Raw genomic sequence first — 22,134 nt, 5'->3', positions numbered from 1 at the left:
TGTCAGGAAATAGGCCAGCCCCACCCTGGGTGTCGGAGGAGGGGAAGCAGGTGAGAGGGAGGAAGGCGAGCTTGGAGGGGTTGTGTCTAGTAGGAGCAGGGCTGGGAAGGGAGGGAGGAAGGCTGGCCTGGAGAAAGGTGGATCTTACTCAGAGCACAGTCAGAGAGCAAGGGAGGGCGGTGTCTCCTGAGAGAGCAGCCTGGCGGGGCAGCTGCCCCCCCCCCCCGCCACCGGGTGGAGAGTTCTTTGGTTCTTTGAGCCCTGTGACCCCCGGGCGTTCATCGGTCCACGGTAGCAGACCTCATATGAGAATAAAATCAATGAGCTGTGACACCAGGAGGACGTTCTGGACACTCGTCGTCCCCGAACTCCCTGCCTTCCTCGTGTCTAGCCGTCAGCCGCCTCTGGAAGGAGAAGAGGCCTTTATTTCTGTAGCCGTGGCTTAGTTGGCGGTGCATTAGGCAGGAGGATGGGAAATGGCCGGGCGTGGGGAGGGGGTTCTCATAGGAAGGTTTGCAGGCCGCTGGGGTGGGGGCCTTTCTCGGCTGCGAAGGCCTTGGAGCTGCCCTGAGACGCGGTGGTCCAGCCTGGGGAAGGCAGAAAGCACGTGTGAGGCCGGCGCTCTGTGACGTGAACCCTGCCCCCCGCCTTTGGGCTGGAGTTGGTTTTAGGTAAGGTCTTGTCCTCATTCCCCAGTGCAGCTCCAGCCTCCGAGCTGTGTTTCCCCTGGAGCTCGGTGCACCGCTCCAGCCGCTGTCTGGCTTGTGGGTTGGGAGGGGGAGGGTGCTTTGTGAACTTCCTGCCTTAGCTTTCCTAGAACCCGAGGTCCTCGTGGCCTCTGCCTCTTGCCGTAGCTGGGATTATAGGAGTATGCCACCATATCTGGCTGGATCTACTTCCAAAGAAGATTCTGGCGACTTGATGTATAGCGTGGCTGCGGCCACCTCTAGGAGACACCGAGCGCCTGGGAAGCATCTTCCCAGATGGCCCCTGCTCCGGCACAGCTCGTCGTGCGAGTTCCGCACAGGTGCGTGCCTGGGCCGCGGTGTGTGTGACAGACACTCCCGTAGTTAGCAGGGAACCGTGACTCTTAAGATGCAGTACACACAGCTTGGCTGTAGGCGTCGTTTCGCTGTCAGACATGGGTCAGAGTCTTGATTGGTTATCACCTGCCTTCCTATCACGGGAGTGAAATAATGGCTCCATCGTGGAAGAACCTGCTCAGACAGCGAGGTGGGCCAGTGCCAGAGCCGGCTCACTCTGGGGGCTTCCTCGTGAGCTGTTTTGCAAATAAATGGCGCTTTCTAATTGCTCTGTCAGAGGATCCTTCTTGGAGCCAAAGGTTGGGGGGGGGCGGTGCCCGCACAGGAACATGTCCGGGGCCTTTGCTTGGGCTGGCCGAGGGCTCCTCGCTCTTGTTCTTGCTCTCCAGAGCAGGCCCTCGCCTGCCGCGTACCCAGCACCAATGAACGGCACACAATAGTGTGACCGTATTGGCCTTGACGAGGCCGGGGGGCTGCTTCCCCTGACAGCCTCCCAGGCCTTGCTGAGCCAGGGCCGGTCCACCCGCACACAGCTCCCGACGCCCCAAGGTCCCGCACGGACGCAGCCGGGGGGGGGGGGGCGGGAGACGCCCAGACACAGCAGCGCGGCCACGCAGACGTCGCCAAGAGTGGGGTCTGGGTGAGGGCTGTCAGGGAGGACGCAGAGTGGACGGATCCCACGAGGAGAGGAGGAGACGCCGCCCACCCGGCCCTCCACAGCCCGGACGTTGTTGCTGTGGTTTCCACTTAATGAAGTGTGGGCCTGTGAGGAGTGGGATCTGCTGTGTCACACATCTGCGGAGTGGGATCTGCTGCCCCTCACGTCTGCGGAGTGGGATCTGCTGCCCCTCACGTCTGCGGAGTGGGATCTGCTGCCCCTCACATCCGCGGAGTGGGATCTGCTGCCCCTCACGTCTGCGGAGTGGGATCTGCCGCCCCTCACATCCGCGGAGAGGGATCTGCCGCCCCTCACGTCCGCGGAGAGGGATCTGCCGCCCCTCACGTCCGCGGAGGGGGATCTGCCGCCCCTCACGTCCGCGGAGTGGGATCTGCCGCCCCTCACGTCCGCGGAGTGGGATCTGCCGCCCCTCACGTCCGCGGAGAGGGATCTGCCGCCCCTCACGTCCGCGGAGGGGGATCTGCCGCCCCTCACGTCCGCGGAGGGGGATCTGCCGCCCCTCACGTCCGCGGAGGGGGATCTGCCGCCCCTCACGTCCGCGGAGGGGGATCTGCCGCCCCTCACGTCCGCGGAGGGGGATCTGCCGCCCCTCACGTCCGCGGAGTGGGATCTGCCGCCCCTCACGTCCGCGGAGGGGGATCTGCCGCCCCTCACGTCCGCGGAGGGGGATCTGCCGCCCCTCACGTCCGCGGAGGGGGATCTGCTGCCCCTCACGTCCGCGGAGGGGGATCTGCTGCCCCTCACGTCTGCGGAGGGGGATCTGCTGCCCCTCACGCCTGCTCTGGCTTCTCCCCCAGAAGCAGTGAGCCGAGACCAGGGCTGCAGGCGCGATCATGTACCCCTCGTTTCCACAGAGAAAGGGCCGGGGAAGCCTTGGAGGCCTCTCCCGTCCACAAGTGACGTCCGCACGTTTCACGGGGCACAGCACGGGTAGCGCCATACACGCGTGGCCTCGCAGAGGTGAGGCCTGCGTGGGAGCGACTCCCCCGCCCGCGCCCGAACCCCGCGCCACGTCTTCCTGCGGGAACCTTCCGGCTCCTCCAGGACTTCGGAACTCTACGGCACGTTTTGGCCTCTGACTTCTAAAGGAATGGACTCAAGTACCCGTCATGCAGCTTCCTTCCTCCGCTGCTCCCCAGTCTCTCGTGACCAGGGGGCGATGCGGCCGTGGGCTTTGGGGAGATTGACATTTGTAGCCCCCCCCCCCCCCGCACACACATAGGAAAGACCGTGTAGTTGTTGCCTTTCTGCACCAGGCCTGTTGCACCTAACATGGGGGACCCTTGCCACGTCTGCTGGCATTGATGCCCCTCTTGGTACTTCTGAATGACGTGCCACCGGGCACGGGAACCAGCATCTCCTCACCCGCTCTCCTGGGCGGGCGCACTTGGATCCCGCGTCTTTCTGTGAGGATAATGACCAGTAACGCCCCGATCCAAAAGGGTAAATGGCGGCTCGTGCAGTAACAAGCACCAAGTCCCGGTGACAGCACCGGGGAAGGCCTGGGCCTCTCGGGAGGGCGGCGCCGGTGTTCCGAATGCGGACCCTAAAGGACGCTCTCTCTGCGCCGCTGGCGGCCACGACCAGGCCCACGAGGACGGTCCCCGGGGCTCGCCCGCAGTCGTGCGACTGAAATACCTCTTGGCTAAATCACAGGGCTCCGAAGTCGGTGCTATCCACAAGAGAAACAGCAGCCAACGTGCCTTCGATGGGCCGGGGGGCCGTGAAGCCGGCGCGGCGGGGGCCCCCCTGGAGCGGCCCCGGCCCGCAGCCATTAACAAGCGCAGGGTAAACAGGGTGGAATGTGGGCAGAAAGGCCAGTCACGGGCCACGGGGGGCGGCCGGGCCCCTCGGCTCTCCAGCCGCGAGCCAAGCGCGCTGGGATCCAACCTCGGAGCTCGTAACCCGGGGTTTGATGGGGTGTTAACAGCCCTCGGCTGCGGGTCCGGCTCTTCACCGGCGAGGTCGTCATTCCCTGGGGCGGGGACGGCGTTTGGGAGGATTACCGCCTGGTCGCGGCGGGAGGGAGGGAGGGCTCGGCCCCCTCCCCACGCGGGGAAGCCTTCGTTTCCCACAGTGCTTCTCTGCCGTGTGTGCAGGCAGAAGGCCCAGGCGGTGTGCGCAGCGGGGGATTGCAGTCAGACCCCGACCGCCTGGCTGGACACGGGGACTCTTAGCCGTGGGGTAGGCCATGGGGAAAGGCCGTGGGGTAGGCCGTGGGGGAAGGCTGTGGGGGTAGGCCGTGGGGGTAGGCCGTGGGGGTAGGTGAGGGTAGGCCGTGGGGGTAGGTGAGGGTTGGTGGGGGTAGGTGGGGGTAGGCCGTGGGGGTAGGCCGTGGGGGTAGGCCATGGGGGTAGGTGGGGGTAGGCCGTGGGGGTAGGTGAGGGTTGGTGGGGGTAGGTGGGGGTAGGCCGTGGGGGTAGGTGAGGGTTGGTGGGGGTAGGTGGGGGTAGGTGGGGGTAGGCCGTGGGGTAGGCCGTGGGGGTAGGCCATGGGGGTAGGCCGTGGGGAAGGCCGTGGGGTAGGCCGTGGGGGTAGGTGGGGGTAGGCCGTGGCTCTCTGGCCCAGCAGTTAAACCAGTGCAACACAACGACCAGAAAGTGAGGATCCCGCCCCCCCTCCTCTCCCTCCCTCTCCTTTCCTCTCTCACACGGATGCCTTCACATTCTCAGACATCACATACGCACGCACGCACCTACGTGCACCTACGTGCCAGCGCACGCACACACATGCACACACGCAGAACACACGCGCCCACCCCGACAGCCCCAGGCCGCAGAGCCCTGTGCTCCCGCGCAGCCGGCCCCTCCCCCCTCCCGTGGAAGAGACACGCGGGCTCGGCCCGGCTCCCGCCCCTCCCCCCTCCTGCGGAAGAGACACGCGGGCCTGGCCCGGCTCCCGCGCAGCCGGCCCCTCCCCCCTCCCGCGGAAGAGACACGCGGGCTCGGCCCGGCTCCCGCGCCGTGGGGGGGGGGAGGGTCCACGGGGACCCACCGGGACGCGCCGTGGAGCCAGGGGGAGGCGCGGGAGAGCCCTCTGCAGACCTGCCGGGGACGCGCCAGCCAGATTTGCCCCTGCGTGGCTGCCCACCCCAGCGGAGGCGGAGACGGGGACGGGGGCCGGGGAGGGCCAGGGGGGAGCGAGCGGTTCGCGAGGCCGCCCAGCCCCCTCCCCGAGCCCCCCGGCCCCGGGCGGGCGCCGCGAGCCGATGCGGGCAGGTCTCTAGAGGGCGGAGGGTCCGCACGGGATGCGAGAGGCGTCCTGGCATTTTCCCGTCTCCACCCCCTGTTTGCAAGACGCGACGAGCACCAGGGGCGCCACCTTGCAGACACGTGAGTCCCCGCCAGCATCGAGTGGCGGCCATAGTAAACATGCCACTGAACGCGTGGTGCAGCATTGAAAGAACGGGTGCACCGCGGCCCCGTCTCCCGGTGGGCTGCCGGCGGGCGTCATCCGATGAGGTCCAGCCCTCCCTCCACCCCCCAGGGCCAGGCAAGAGTGGGACGCCAGCCCTGCCCCCGCCCTGCGCCACTGAGGTCAGTGCGTCAGACGCTACCGAGGTTGAACAATAGGCACAGCCCCCTGAAGGCGCAACTCCCTCCCTCCCTCCCTCCTTCCCTCCCCCCCTCCCTCTCTCTCTCTCCCCCCATGCCTCCCGGTAAGCAAGGATATTTTCACAGGAATATAACAAGTATTTGCAGACCTTACAATCTGCCAACAACCAGTAAAGCTGACGCCTAGTTATTTCAAGTCGCCAGGAATAATACGCTGTGGAGAAAAATGGGAAGCTGTGTGTCAACGTTCTCGTAGCCAGCTAGCAAGCAGGTGAAGGCTTACTGAAGCTTACCGGACGTATAGGAGGGCCCGTCTCTATACCTCCAGCCACATCACACACAGAACATTACAGGCAACGATGTGCTGTATGTACTTAAAAGCAAGGAGAGCTATTGACTGCTTCATCGTAAACAACTTGGAGATTGTGAAGGACTGGGTGCGATTCGTCTGATGTAAATATTATATACACGCATAGCAATGGCGCACGGCACCCATCCTCGTGACGATCAGTTTTGCTATGTATCCATTCAAAGTAATAACACAGAACCAGGCACCAGTGGCTCACACCTGTAATCCTAGGAACTTAGGAGGCTGGGCTCACAGGAAAGTCCATGAGACTCTTACCTCCAATAACCTACTCAGAAAACGCTGCAAGTGATACTGTGGCTCAAAGTACTGGAGCACTAGCCTTGAGCAGAAAGCTCAGGGAGAGCACTCGGGAGCGGACGCCAAGCCCCACTACTGACAAAAGGAAGATCACTAGGTACATAAATGCCAGGCTGCATCATGTGCGAGGAAGGGACGCCCACATCGACTCCACAGGCGACGTGGGAGCCAGGCCGGGTGGGGCCAGCATCGGAGCCGACCGGTGTAAAGGAGGAGCCGCTTCTCCTGTGGGGCGATTTCCGAGCTGGCGGCCACGGTGGGCCGACCCCTCGAGGCGGGGGGCTGGCGGTGGAGGGGGGCTTCCGGTTACCTTCGGGGAGCACAGGGTTACGCACGCTCTTCTCACTTGTCTTCAGTCTCTGAGCCAGCTGCCTGTCTTCGGGCCCTCCTGGAGCAGTAGGTGACCTGGAGGCTCACAGTCGGACGTGACGTTCCTAACGGGGGACAACGACCTTTCAACGTGGAATTACAAATGTGAGATGTAAGCAACAGTAGTGAGTTAGAGAGCTCGGGAGGCCTCGGTGGAGATTCCGGCTCTCAAGAGCGCGCTTAGGAATTCTCAGGGAACTGGCAAAGAGGCCAATGGCTAGAGAGGGAGTTGGCACTTGAAGGGTTGTCCCCAGGAAACTCGTGTGGAAAGGTAACTAACTGCCGAGACGGTGGGATGGAGAAGTGGAGCGTCCCAAAGACTCCCCCCAGATGGGAGGAGGCCACGCTGCCATGGAGATACAGAGGGGGGCAAAGGTGAACCAAGGCAACAGCCATCCTTGCAAACCCACCTGCTGTAAACCAACCGCACACCTCGGGGGTGGGAGGGAACTGGGGAGCGGAAGGGGGGAGGAAACATAAGAAAGGAGGCAAGGCGTTTGATAAGAAATGGACTCACCGCCGCACGTACGACTCTGTAACCCCGCTCTACGTCACTTTGACAATAAATACATCAAGGCAAAGAAAAAAAGATGGCTTCAGGTACGGGCTACGTCCCTCGAACTTTCCGCCTTCTTTGATAGGGTGGTCAGACGCCGGCCCTTCGCCCTCCGACCTTCCAGCCGCCACAGCCGTACACATCTGTCTACGCGACGGGGGGGACGCCGGGAGTTGGTTCCGGGCTGCCTCTTGCGGCAGAGCGGAGCGTGAAGACAATCTGGCCCGCGCTAGGGAGCCCGCAGCGGCGTCCGGCAGAGGCGGCCATGGCTGGTCTTTGGAAGGGGGCAGCGGGCCTCCAGGGCCTGGGAAGTCGGGTGGAAATCTCCTGGAGGACCCTGCCCTCCAGCCCTGCCTCTGGCTTGTGTCTGAGGACTCGCTGTCGACTCTCAGACGCGCAGGTGCTTTCTTTCAGAAATGCTGCGCCTCTGCTCATTATACACACATTCGTATCTCATTGTGAGTTTACCTGGCGAATGGTTTAAAGTCGGCGTCTATCTTCCTTTATGTATGAAGCAGTCCAATGGTTCTATCACCAGTGGTAGAAAAGAATATCTTCCCAGCATTAAGTCACCTGTGAGACATCAAAAATCAGTTCATATATCTGTGCGGGTCTATTACTTGCCTCTCTGTGTGTTCTATTGATCTACCTGTCTATTCGCTTGCCAATACAAGACAGTCTCAATAACGCAGGTTTAGAATGAACATTAAATCAGACAGTGGGGGGTGATGTGAGTCCAACTTGTTTATGCTCCTTCAACAGTGTATTGGCTCTGCTAGGTTTATTGCCCTTCCAGACAAACTTAGAATGAGTCCGTCAATATTTACTAAGTAGCTAACCAGGACTTTTATTTGGAATTGCATTGAAATTGAATCCACACATCAATCAAATTGGGCAGCATTGATATGTTAATAATACTGAAACTTCTTGTTCAGAAGCATGGATTCACTCTACGCTTGTTTAAAAATTCTTTGCTTGATTCTATGAATGTTCTATGGTTTATCACATGCATATTTTATAGTTTTATACCTAAATATTTATTGGCAATATCATAAACACTATTGGGGTGTGTGTGTGTGTGTGTGTGTGTGTGTGTGTGTGTGTGTGTGTTGCTACTGGGCCTTGAACTCAGGGCCTGGATACCCTCGCTTTTTTGCTCAAGGCTAGCGCTCTATTATTTGAACTCCATCTCTACTTCTGGCAGTTTGGCACTTAATTGGATAAGAGTCTCATGGAATTTCCTCCCCTGGCTACCTTTGAATCATCAGCCTTCAGAGTAGCTAGGATCACAGGTATGAGTCAATGGTACCCAGTGCTTTTTTTAATTTTAAAAATGTTTTAATTAATTCTAATGGTTCATCATTGGTTTACAAAATAATTACATTTATATATTGATTTAAAACTTCCTATACTTGCTTATTAGTTACCAGAGGGGCTTTTTGTTGCTTTTTAAATTTTCCTCATAATAACGTCACCTGCAAATAAATAAAAACAGGTTATCTTCCTTTCACATCTGTGTGTGTGTGTGTGTGTGTGTGTGTGTGTGTGTGTGTGTAATAGCCACACCTCAGCACTGAAGAAAGTACCAGGTGGCACTTAGTGGGATGTGCATAAGTCATGTATGTGTCGTTTAAAAGGATTGTGGAAGTTAATCTCCACCCCTCCCCTCGCTCGGCCTCTTCCTCTCTATTTCTTTCTTTTCTTCTCTCTTTCCCTCTGTCTCTGTCTGTCTCTCTCTCCTCTCTGTCTTTGTCTCTCCTTCTGTCTCTGTCTCTGTGTCCGTCTGTGTGTGTGTGTCTGTCTGTCTATCTGTCTGTCTGTCTCTCTCTCTCTCTCTCTCTGCTTCCCTATCCCCCTCTTCTCTGGCCTGAGAAAGGAGCACTTTCAGGGACACGATCTCTTCCTAGAAGGTCCGCTGAATCTTGCACCTGGCCTCCAGAGTGTGAACCAAAGCAAACCTCTCTCTACCTAAGTCTTCCGTGTCAGGGTTAATTACAGTGACAGAAAGCTAAGCTAACCAGTGCAGGCCACATTTCTGCCTTGTACGTGACGTTGGTGTGACGTTGCTCACTCTCTTGCCATTAAGTGCGATCCTAGAAGTTCGTATATATATATCATCGATCCTTGAGCTCTTACTACCAGGTGCGGGGCTCTTACCTTCAATGCATGGTGGAGTTAACCAAATGCTTTTTCTACACCAATTGAGATGCTCATGTGGTTTTGCCCTTAAACTAGTGATTTATGGAGCCATATTAACTGGGTTTTGAATGGTAATTAAAGATGGTGTGCTTAGAATAAATTTCATTTGTTCATGATGTGTGATGATTACGCTGTTGGATTGCTTCCGCTGTTACTACTACGGGAGCTATTGGTGTGCTGTCTGCCTTCTTCTTGGCTTGAGGGCTTGTAAACTTTTCTGCCTGGACCAGTCTGAAGTGCCAGGTCCCACATTCCGAGCTTTCCACGAAGCCAGGGCTACCGTAGGACCCACACTGTGACCTGTTCTTTGTCTCTTATGTAATTACGTTATTTGGTTTTGTTATCATGATAAAAGCTTCACAGAATGAATTAGGAAGCATTTCGTGTTTCTATTTTATGGAAAATAGTACAGGAAAATAGAGTCATTTCTTCTTTAATATTTGTTATTAGTCACTAAAAATGATTTGGGTAAATGCTTGCTCTTTATAACAATTTATAAATGATTTGCTAAATAACTTTAATATATTCATCTCTGCCACATCTGCCGCTTCTATTCACATAGGACCCTGCACCGGAGTTTTCTGTGATTCCGATGTGATTTCCTTCAAAGAACTCCCCCTTCACCGAGTGTGTCAAACGGAGGCCGTGAGGTCAGGTTCAGAGTGTTTTCCATCCGTGGATTCAAGTGACGACTGGGCATTTCCGACGTGTGCTTTTATCTCGTTGCCGGCTACCTTGACCACACGTGAACCAGTCTCGCTCAGAGTGGGTGCCTCCCACCTGTCTTCCTTGCCTTTTCTTCATCACTGCTGAGATAATTCTCACCCGTTCCTTCTGTGGCTCTACTGCGAGTACTCCGGGCAGTACCATTCAATACCATTCAGTAAATGGTCGCATCAGTGGTGAACATTACCTTCATGGGTCAGTCCCTTCCGGCTGGGTTTTCCTTCATGCGGACTCAGCGCTTGACCGGGGTCATTTTCCGTGTCTATAAGGATCGTCTATGGGAAAGAAATCCAACAACTTGTTGGCCTGAGAATATCTTCATCTCGCCAGGCGCCAGTGGCTCACGCCTGCAATCCTACTTAGACGGCTGAGATCTGAGGATTGCAAGTGGAAGCCAGCCTGGGCGGAAGTGTCCCTGTGAGGCTTGTCTCCAATGAACCACTCAGAAAAAGCCTGAAGTTGCGCTGTGGCTCCAGCGATCGAGTGCTCGCCTTCAGCACAATCTAGAGGCTCAAGGACAGGGCCCTGAGTTCAAGCCCCATAACCAAAACTAAATAAATAAATAAAGATAAAATAAGAAGAATGTCTTCATCTTCCCTTTGTTCGCAAAGGCTACGTTCCTTGCGGGCTTGTTGTATGAGGTCTGGGCTTTCTATCCTTAATTATATTACTTCTCTTCTTTTTTGTATCGCTTCTGATGAGAGGTCTGATGTAAGTCTCATTTGTGCCCCTCTACATGTAAGGCATTTCCGTTCCCCTAGCTAGTAGCTCCAATGGTTTCTCTCCGTCCTTGATTTTCTGCAATCCCACTGTAATGGATCAGGGCAGCTGTGTTCTTCTGTGTGCTTATTGGTGGTGCTTTGTGTTTTCTGAGTGCTTTCAATGTGACATTTTGTTTCTGCTTCTAGCTAAGGCTCATAGATATTTTTCTTCTTCTACTACATGTTTGATTCCCATTCTATCTTGTTTCTCTTTTTGGCATTCTAAGTGTGTGTGTGTGTGTGTGTGTAAATATGCATTTGTGTCCATGCACACACACATAATCATCCCATGGCTCTCGATTATGTTATTCTACTTGTTTCTTCGACTTTTTTCACACGTTCACTTTATGGAAGTTCCTTGTCTGCTGCGTTCTGTGGTAAGTTCATCAAGAGCGTTCTTCCGTTCCACGACCGTGCCTTTTACTTCCTCCTCTCTCTCCCGCTTCCTGGAGTCTCTCCCTGCCTCCCCCTGCCATATCGTTCATCTCCCCCCCCCCGCCCATTTCATTCGCTGCTTCATCCTATACCTTAGCGTTCTCAGGGGTTACTTCAGGGTCCCTGTTTGGAATATTCCGTATTTGTATTATCTTTAAGTAGTCGTGCGAAGCAGTTGTCATTTCACGAAGCACTTTATGAACACGGTGTATCTTGATCGGTGTCACCCCTTTCCTAGGTCTCCCCGTCCCTCTCCTTCCCTTAACTGTCTTTCCTTTGCATTTTATGACAGCATTCTCCCCACTTGCTCTTCGCATTCCTTTCCCCCGTCCCTGGGACCCCGTGTTCCATTTGACGTTTATTTTGTTGGACTGTTAGACTTTCTAAGGAATTATACCATTTGGATTGTCTCCTGAATCTACCGTACTTCAGTTAATACATAGAGAAAAGGATGCATGTTTTGTTCTTCATAAGTGGGATCTATCATTAATTTATAAATATAGGAGGGAATATTTCAGGGTGATATCTACGTGTACACAAGTGCGTTCACGCTTCGGTATTTTCTATATTGGCTCAGTTCTGAATCGGCCCTGATCTCCCTCTTCAGATGTGGTTTCTCTTTTGGATTTTGGTGTCTCTTGTCATTGGTGTTTGATCGCTGGACATGCTGTCTTCTGTGTGTTAGAGAGCTCGTGTCTCCAGCATCTTTCTGTAATTACTGGGGCTGCAGGTAGCGCATCTAAGAAGTGTTTCCCTTCACCCGTCTCCATAGACTATAGGAGGGCAGCTTCCTCCTAACACCAGCTATCTCTATAGTAGGTCACACCGTTCATGGGTTTATCTATATTACATCAAAATGACCAGTTAATGTGTCCACTTCTTTTCTGCTGAAAGAACAGCAGAATTCCCTTATTAGATGAAACTAAAATTGTAAGTCCAATAATTAGATTGTTAACTCATTATATAAACATTAAAAAAAAAATCACTGCATCTGACCTAACCAAGACGTTAAGTAAACAGACACTTACCTCTATGTCTGCCATAGGAGCAAATCGGTCACATTTAAATGGAGCTAGCCAATCACATTTGTAATCCTAATAATCAAAGTATTGGGTCCAATGTTTCTAGTGTTGGAGCTATGTCACATAACATCAAATGTACTGCAGCGGTAGCTATGCAGAACGTGTACTGCTAAACAAGTTTTCAATAAGAACGTAAATCCTCTGGGAAGAACCGGAAGAGCCATGCACACGAGGGGCAGTTGAGTGGTTGTGGTGGATTAACCACATCCCCGCTCTTCACGTGTTCTGCGTCCTTGCTCTCCCCGCACCCCCAGAGGCCCCTCCCCTCAGGGGCAGCCAGTGCCCTGCCTCCATCGCTAGCTTACGGAATGTCAGCACACCCGAGTGGGCCGCGGCCCACAGAGAACGTGATGACCGTGCGTGCGCTTCTCCGCTCCCATGCCTAAGCCACGTGGCCCCGGGACTCGCGTGAGCCCTCCAAGGGCAGCCAGGCTTGTCCACCCGGGCGCACTGAGTGTGAGCACACACTTAGTGTCGATGCCTCCTCCGCTGTTGGGTTGCTTAGTCCGCAGTTGTGTTTGGTTTGGTTTTTTAGGTAATGCGTATCTAGTAGCACCCACCTGGCTTTCGAGAGCAACGTGTCTATGAGTCTAAGGGAATATTCACTTCACCTTGTCAGAATTTTGAGGTGGGGCGGGCGGGGGGACTGGCATTTCCCACATGCCGCGTGTCCATGTGTTGGGGTGGGAGGGAGCTGGTCCAGATGCAGGTACAAGTCCCCAGCTACCTTGGGCCTCTGGGGATAGAAAAGACCATTCATCGTCCCTTGCTTGGCCCAGCAGTCGGTTCATACCGCGCAGCCCAGCGCCCCGAGGGCGCGTGCTAGCGATTGCTAGGCCCCCGGGATGCGCCAGGCCCTGCAGCAGGGGGAACCGGCATCAAGACCGGCGTTACACCAAGGCAATGGAAATCACTGGCACGGATCCGGCATGGCTCTGTGCCCACCTCTTCCCCGCTTCGGCTGGCGTATCCCGACCTTTTTGGAAAACAAGTGGACACAATCACCATCCACACGCAAGCCAACAGTCAGGAAAAGGCCTGCGCGGGAGGAGAGGAGGCCCCGCCCCGACCAGCTCTCCTCAGGGCCTCTTCTGAGGCCTTGTCCCTATCTGCCGTCCAAGACCAGCGCCGGGCTGCACTCCTGAGCGCTCGCGTGGAAAGGGGGCCCCGCAGGCCAGCCTGGTGGTGAACACCTGTGACCTCACACGTCCGAGGCCGCTCCGTCCATCCCCCCCCCTCCCAGACGCCGGGCGGCATCCACACGGCAGGGGGAGAGCGACCGTGACGCCGTCTCACGGCGGGGGCGACGGCGTGGGTCCCCCGTAGCGGGGGACGAGGAGGGAGCCCCACCTGTCTGCACGAAGCCAGCTTGTGCCTTTGAAGTGCCCAGCAAAGGCATAAAAGGCCTCTGTGGAGGGAAAGTTCTGTCTCTATTAATTCTGCTGCTAATAAGCCGGAGAGTGGCACATTGTTAACCTGCGGCCCCTGTAATGGTTTTATAAGCTCTTAATCTCCCCAGAAAGGAACTCGGCAGCCACTTCTTCATAAATCACCCTCAAACGCGACTTCCGCCCGTTCGTGTCGGGCAAAGCCCAAGCTGCCAAATTTCACACCCCACGCGAGCAGGTGAACTCAGAGCCAAGGCCGTGTCCGCTTCCGTTGGGTCCCAGGCGAGACGGCACCAGCGCCTGTCTCCTTGCAGAGCAGGTCCGTGGGGCGCGCGGAGCGTCCCGGACACCGCCAGGAGGACAGTGGGTCCCACGGGGGGCTCTCCTGAACAGGCAGCCGTCCAGCTCGCCCAGCGCCCCGCAGGGACCCACGCTGCTCGGGACGCCCCGGGCGGGGACCCTCTCCCTCTGACGCGGGGGGAAGCAGAGGCAAGCTCACCCCACCCTGGCCACCGTGACTGTAGGATACGAGGGACCTCCTGACCCCGACATCAGCCATCCCATGCCCTACAAAATAAACAGCGCAGCAGAGAATTAAACGCCTCCTTTGGCCTTTGCCATGTTTTGTACTTGACTCGCCAGTCTAGACGATTCCAAACAATGTAATTCCCAGAAGCAAGCAAGGGAAAAACGGGAATTAATCTGTATCTGGAAATATCATGGCATGTAATGACGGTGATAATTATGGACATTACAAACCGTCATCAACGCCTCCCAAATAAGTGACCTTTGCTGTCTCATTTACCTTAAAACTCAAATTACCCGAAGAATTACTAGAATTTATTAATTTGGCAAATAGTGTTGCCCGTAAATATGCATAATGTGCGATATTATCGCATTCATAGCCCGTGGTAGCCGAGGGTGAAGCGTTTCAGGAGTCCAAATCCCTCCAGACTAGCACTGACAGAGTTAATGACAGGTGCAAATTTGTTTTTTAATCGGAGGGGTCTCCGAGGGGCTGCGCGAGGGCCCTGCCGCCGCCGCCGCCGCTCTTTCGATCCGGCGAGCCCAGCTTCTGTCAGATCACAATGCACCAAAATCCATTTTTCTGACCTTCACATTTGACTTTGATTCTGCATCAGCCATTTAAATAGGAGAGAGGTAAGCCGTGCGCGTCAGATAAAGCCAGTACCTGGGTAGATTTGTAAAGTGGGAAGGGGGAGGCAAGGTGCCGCCACGGGCGCAGGAAGGAGATGAAAGGGAGATAAAGGCCCTTTTTAAAGGCAGAAAATAATGAATATGGGAGAAGGTGGAGTGGGAGGTTGTGTTTTTAAGTGCAAAGAGAAAGTTTCTTCAAGAAAAACACACACATTCTTCTCCCCCCTCTTCTCCTGAGACGGAGCTGTCTGGTCTGGTCCTTCCAGATTAATCAAGTGTTTAAGGCGCGGGCTCCCCGGCATTTTGAAGTGGGTTGAGATTGAAGTGGTTTACCTCTGACATCAAGTCCTCGGCAGCGAGTTTTTATATTTAATGGGATGCGGGGTCATTTCCCCAGAGCTATTTAGGGACCTCTGTAGCTTCAAAATGTGATTCTCCCTGAGAGGCGCCTTGAGCTGATTATTAACCAAGATTCATGCGTTCTTCAGTGGGCGAAGTTCATACATTCAGACGAGACCGAGAAGCCACGCCACGTCCCTCCTCCTCGCCCACACCCACCCCACCCCGGCGGGGACGGTGGGGGCAGTGTCTCCTTCCCTATCTCCTGTTATTTGTACATTCTTTTTTGGGGGGGATACACAATCCAGATAGGTGTGTTTACGGGTGTGAAAAGAGGGGAGGAGGCGATGGCAGGAAGACGGCAGCCGCTCTGCACTGCAGATGTGAGGTTCCCAGCTACCAGAGAGGAAGGCAGGCAGAGACAGGGCCTGGCAGCAAGCGGGCGGCCGGGCGGGCGCACCGGGGCCCGGAAGACACCCCCCGCGCCGTCGCGGAGCTCGTCAGCGGGCTCGGCGGTGTGCGTTCAGGGGGACAGACGGCCTCACCCCGTCCCACCAGGCAGCTCCGCTCCACCCACTGCCCTTCCAGGCTTGCGCCGGGGTGGGGCAAGGCCCGTGGGCCCTGGTCGGAGCGAGCTCGGGGACCCCGGCCAAGCGCTGGGCAGGCACCGCACCCGCGCCGCTCACCTGGGGCAGGTACGGAGACTCGGGAGGACTGCTCGGGCTCTGCGGGTTTGGAGGCCCTGAACCAAGCCAGCCCCTCTCCCGCAGAGGCTGGGACCGGGCTGGGTGAGGGCCAGCAGGTGTACTGACCAGCGAACCAACCCCGACTTTACTAGGTGTCCGTCGGGTGGTGTCGTACATAGCTGAATTCTTAGTCAGAAGTCCTAAAGCTTTCTACCGTCTTTCTGAGAGCAGAAATTTCCCTGTGTCTCCGGCCTTCCCCTGAAGAAATACCTCTTGCCTTCTCCCCTCTTCTCCTCTCCCCTCCCCTTCTCTCCTCTCTTCTTCCCACTCCACTGACCTACTTTCCTCTCCGCTCCTTTACTTTCTTGCCCTCCTCTTCCTGTCTTTCCTTTCCTCCTCGTCCTCTTCCTCCTCCTCCTCCTCCTCCTCCTCCTCCATCTCTTCCTCCTCCTCTTCCTCCTCTTCTTTTGGTTTCTCATTTTTTGTTTGTTCAAGACAGTGTCTTGCTTTGTAGGCAAAGCTGGTCTGAATCTTAAGATGAAATTGTTATCCCCATTAAGAATATCACTACAGGGGCTGGGGATATGGCCTAGTGTCAAGAGTGCTTGCCTTGTATACATGAAGCCCTGGGTTCGATTCCCCAGCACCACATATGTAGAAAATGGCCAGAAGTGGCGCTGTGGCTCAAGTGGCAGAGTGCTAGCCTTGAGCAAGAAGAAGCCAGGGACAGTGCTCAGGCCCTGAGTCCAAGGCCCAGGACTGGCAAAAAAAAAAAAAAAAAAAAAAAGAATATCACCACAGGAAAGAGACCTCGTGAGATCCACACAGTCTGGCCCAGTCTTTGACAGAGCCAGGACATAACCACCATTGGAAGTTGTTACTTAGTTGTTACTTTGCAATTACAAATTTTCAGGGACACATATATTACAAAAACAGAGTTTAGACAAGATGTTCTTGATATTTCCAGAGTTCATTGATTTGGGGACTCTCTTAACTTTCAGTACTTATATTTTGATCCAAGCTCCATTCAGATGTTTAGAATTCTGTTACTATTAGGAGGTGCCCATGCGTGTGTGTGTGTGTGTGTGTGTGTGTGTGTGTGTGTGTGTGTGTGTGTGTTATAGCTGGTATCTGACACCTGTTAGATGTTCTAGACAAAGAAGATACATGTATTTGTGTTGCATTCTGTTAAGACCACTCGCTCTGCTAACTAACCAGGAATTGACACACAACGTGAGTTCATTCCTTTAGGCTTTGCGATGGGTTTTTTAAGACAGAAATAAAAGTCTGTTACCCCTGGACTTACCCAGGGGCGTAGCTCAGGGAGCCTGTCAGGCCGGAGCCTCTCTGTTCGCTGTCCTAGGAAGGCTGGTGCCACGTCAGATCATCCACCCAAACCCCAACAGCTCGGGATGTGAGGGTGCTGGGGCGCCGTCTTCAAACATGTCATGGGGGGGGGGGGGTCCTAACCATACCCGAGGAGAGGCTGTGGGGACAGGCGTGTCGGGGGAAGACACCCAAGGAGGTAGCCGTCTCGGAGAAAAGCCCGCCTGCCTTCATTCCGGCCTCCGGGTTTCGCAGATGATTCCTTTCCATGGTTCCATCTCCCCCAGACAGAGAATTCTATGGTGACAGCCTCCACAGACCAAGGAGCAGGGCGGCACATACGTTACCTGGTGTCCGCTTCCCAGGGGCTCATTGCAGCCGGCCATGCTTTCCCTCAACTCTGCTCCAGGAGGAGCCTCAGCTCCTCAGCCTCAGCCCTGTGGTGACGGACGCACCTCTGCGCTGGCCCTCGCAGAGACCAGGGTTAGGGCAGAGCACCACCCCGAAGGGCAGACAGCAGCCCAGCAGGGGCGGGGGCGTAATGGTCTCCCCGAGGGCAGGGACCAAGAAAACGGAGGCGCTGCCAGCTGCCCCACCAGCTAGGGTGCCATTACGCTGAGTAGTACTCCCAAGCCCCAATCTGAATATTAAAGGCAGGAGGTGAGAAGCAAGTACCGCAGAATTAATCTCCTTAAAACACAACCATAAATCTTATTACATTTCTAGCCACTCGGTGTTCACGCGTGAGCAACAGATGTTAATACTCAGGGGTGAAATTGCTTCCACCGGCTGCCTGACCCCCAGCTCTCTCCAAACACAACATCAGCTACCGGCTGGTGTTTGCGGAGGCCCCCCGCGAGGTGCTGGTGGTTTTTCTCTGGGGCCGGTGCTTGGCAGAACCGTTTGGATCCAAGTGAAGCACCCTCAGAAGGACTCCCCCGTGAATGTGTTGGTGTTGGTGTAGCAGGAGGGAAGCCGGGATGCACGCAGGCCGGTGCACACTTGTGCAGATCCTGCTCACACTCCCATCCGCGCGGACACCGGGAGCAGCCGCCCCGTCTCCGCCCTAGCCCAGTGCTGGGCGCTCTGTCCGTACCCCTCCTCTTCCCGCGAGGCCGTGTTGGACACGCGAGCACTTCTTCCTAATTCTTTGATCAAATTCGCATTCAGCACCCGAGTCCGAAGGAAAACACTTGTAGAGAAAACCCCACGGATTTGGCAAGTGTCTCTCGAAGGTTGCTAGGAACGTTCTGGATATGTGACTCCAGGGAGGATCTTGGGCGTGGGCAGTGAGCAGAGGCGGGGCTGCTGAGGTCGGGGGCTCCCGGCTTCCACCTGCCCGGTGAGCTCCGCCTGTGGCCGTCCTTGTGTTTTCCCCATCACTCACGCGGAGGCCGTGTCCGGTCACTGCTGGATTCCAGCTCCACCCAGAGTGGCTCTGCACACGCATGCCCGGACCGCAGCTCCCTGCCTGGTCTCTGGCGGGATCCTTGGTGATCGGGGACCTCCGGCCTGTCAACCTCCTCACCTACCGTCCAGTGGCAGAGGGAGGCCTCCATTCTCCTGTGAGGGACGCTGAGGGGCCTGCTGGCTCCCTCCCTCGGCTCCTTCTGCTCCTCCGGCTCCAAGGCGCCTCCTCTCCTGAGCCTCACGGTGGCTCATGGCCAGGCACCCCAACAAGGCCACGTCGTCCTGGACGGGGTAGCCACGCCAGCAGGCACCCAGGAAAGCAGCGGTCCACTTGGCTTTGTCAAGCACTAGGAACCCGCTTCCGCTGTTGTCATCATTGTCATTTGCAGATGGTAAGGCAGTCCTTAAGCATCGTATACTCTGTTGGGAATAGTGAGCCTGACACACACGGTCTGCTAACACGCGAAGCTGCGTGGACTGGCCGGCCGACCCTCTGCGGTCAGAGCTCACAGCGGCGGGGGGGGTAATCGCCACGGAGCAATCGCCCTCACAAATCCTCTTCCAAAGACCCGGTGCTTTTCCCTTTTGCTGGCATTCCCTGGTGGTCCTCTGCGTTTCTGGGCATCCCTGCTTCTCCAGGCCCTGCGTGTGTGGGGCAGGGGTCCAGGAATCCCACCGCACGGGGAATCCTCCGGATGCCTGCCGGGGGGCCGTGGAGAGGCAGAAGGGCCTCGAGGCCTTGTGTTGGGAAATCCAGGCACCAAAGGACAAAGGGCTCCAGATGCAGCCGGGGACGTGGACACTGAGCCCCATGACAGACGCGGCGTGGGACGTGTCCCGGCCCCTCTGTGGACGTTGAAGCTTCATCTTCTACCTTACAACTACGGGATGATAAGATGACAATCTTGTACAGATATTAAAGTAAGCTCCAGGGTGTTCCAGACATATCTGCCAAGAATCAGAGAAAAGGAAGAACAGCAGCAGACATAAACGTAGGATTCCGCGGAGAGGAAAGGGCTAGGCTCTCACGGTCATGTTTCTTGAAATGGCTTTTCTGTAAGTGCTGTGATAAGACGTGTCTGTGAAGACCGGAGAAGAGGAACATCCTCATTTCTGAGCCCGGAGAAGCCACCCTGGTCTCCTGGCCAGCAATGCCTTCTGAGGGACATGTCCTGGGTGTGACACCAGAACACTTTCCCATCCCCTGTCAATCTCGGTTGTCCTGCTGGAGTCCTCTGTTTAAGAACTTTAAGTCCCATAATTTAATAAGTGCCAGTGGAGTGAGCTGTCTCTAGGTTGATCCTGATATTAATAAACTTTGATCCAAAGCTGAAATTCTGAAAGGATACAGTGCTATTGCCTTTGTCCCCTTTTTAATGCAGAATGTAAATTGACCTTCTGTACACTCTGAGATCAAGCACGGAGCTCAATTTAGATCTGTGCACATTTAAAGTTCTTAGAGAACCAATTCTATTCAAATGTGAGGTTTCCACTGCACACACAGCCTTAATCAAAAGCAGAGCTGCATAGAATGGTTTGAATTTAATCCAAATCTCAGCACATTTCATGAATCTGCCTACTCAAGCTTCACGTGCGCGGGCTCATAAATGCCATTTCTACTTTTATGCATGGCGGCGGGCGGCTGTCTCTTCCCCGAGCGCTGCAGTCGGGGCTCGAGGACTCCTTCATGAAGCGACTGTAGCCAAAGCAAGATAAAACTCCAGTTATTAATTGATAATGGGCAACACAATATGTCTCGCCTTGGCATGAATCTCACTAATAACTAGGTTGGGCTTTGGTCAGGCCAGATAGTGAATCTAATAATCAGAAAAGACAATGTTTGTGTCTGTGCAAGTCTGTGTGGGGAGGCGGCCCGGTGAGCGAGTAGAGAGAAAGGGCTGTACAAGGGAAGAAATAAAATTTTTATTAAATTAACTTACAGCACGATTTCACCGTGGAGTAGAATTGTTTACAGCACACAGGTAGGAGGTATTAAAATTGATCAAGCTTTTTGAATTTTTTAAGCTAGGAGGAAGCATGTAGCAGTTTGAGATTTTGTTATTGAATTAACCGTATCACGACAGTGCCTTCTCTTACCGTCTCTTTCAGAGCAGTCAAACCGTCGTGGAGGGCCATCTATCAGAGTTATGAAAGAAACTTGAGCCGAGCGTCAGTTAACCCTTATGTGTAAAAATAACTTTCAATATTCTAAACGCACGGAGCAAAAACAGATTTTCAAGAGTAAATCGACTTATCACGGAGGGCGCGGGCAGCGACGGAGGGAGCATTGAGGCGGTGAAGGACGGCCGTGGACCGGCGCGGATGAGATCCTTCCCCAGCACACGCCGCTTCGCACCGGCCGGAGCAACGGCAGCGATCCGCCACCTGGGGAGAAGAGAGGGCCGGTTCCGCAGCCAGCGTGTGGCACCCGGGTCTCGCCGGAGACATCAGTGAGGTCTCCAAGGTCAGCACGCAGGGCCGTTCAGGGCTAAGGCATTGCTGGGGGGTGGGGGGGTGGTGATCATAAAATTCAGTGCATATCCCACAGAATTAATAAAATGCCAAACTGTTTTCCAAATAAACAATGCCCTGATGCCATCCTACCAGTGGTGTGAGTCTCAGCTGACCCACACGTTTCTTGGTAACAGCAGGTTTTTAACCTCTTTTTCTCGTTTGTTGCCCTCCACTCCTTGGTGGTACTAGAGGTTGAACTCGGTGCCTCATTCTTGCTAAGAAAGCACTCTACCACTTGAACCTCGACCCCAGTACATTTGTTTCTACTTTGTTTCTCAGATCGTGTTCCACCATTTCTCCCGGCCGACTTGAGGCCGTGATGACTCTCCTTACTCCAGCTTCCAAGTAGCTGGGGTTACAGGTATATGCGACCACTCCCAGCCTTGCCTCCTGTTGGTGAGCGGTGTCTTGGTAGATGTGTAGCTGTACTTCCCAGTGGCTTCACTAGCGTGTGGCGGCGACTGATGTTGGGCATTCTTATGACCTTCGTGGTAAGTTGTTCAAACCTCTGCTGACATTTACGGAGACGTTTGAAGTTCACATAAAAAGTAAGCAAAAAGTTGAGAACCTCCATGTGCGGCCCCCTGCCCAATGGTGCACTTCCTCCGTTCTGCCCTAGATGTCGTGACTCATCGGAAGGCCACCCTCCCGGCCTGGCCCCGCTGCCTGCTGGCCCGTTAACCAGCACGGCCCTCAGTCTGGACAATCCCACCTGCGGGATGACTTTTTGTCTCCTATCTTCCACCCGACTGCTTTTCTCTGGGAGCAAATCCACTCAGTGTTTTCCATCATGTCCATCTCCATTCTCAAAGAGTGTCCATGTGAATTATTGCCATTAAAATCCCACGTGCGCGCTTCCGGACTTAAGGCTTATGGCAACGCAGAAGGGCCACGCAGCACCTTCTGGATCGGGCCTCCCGCTGAATCTCATCTGGGAGTTTATCTACGTTAAAGGTGGTGAAGGGAAAATGTGGGCGAGATCACTGAAATCTGCACTGTCTGCCACCATCCGCCTTCATCTACCACCATCCACCCCTGTCTAGCACTGTCTCCCATCACCCATCACTGTCTCCCATCACCCACCCTTGTCTCCCATCGTCCTCACTGTCTACCATCGTCCACCACTGCCTACCACCATTTATTGCTGTCTACCACCATCTACCACCATCCAGCACCACTCACCATCATCTACCACCGTCTCCCGCCATCTCCTACCGTCTACCACCGTCCACCACCATCTGC

Source organism: Perognathus longimembris, chromosome 19 (assembly GCF_023159225.1).
Source record: "Perognathus longimembris pacificus isolate PPM17 chromosome 19, ASM2315922v1, whole genome shotgun sequence".
NCBI classification, from domain to species: domain Eukaryota; kingdom Metazoa; phylum Chordata; class Mammalia; order Rodentia; family Heteromyidae; genus Perognathus; species Perognathus longimembris.
The sequence above is the reverse complement of the archived record's forward strand: the minus strand, read 5'-3'. Positions refer to the sequence as shown.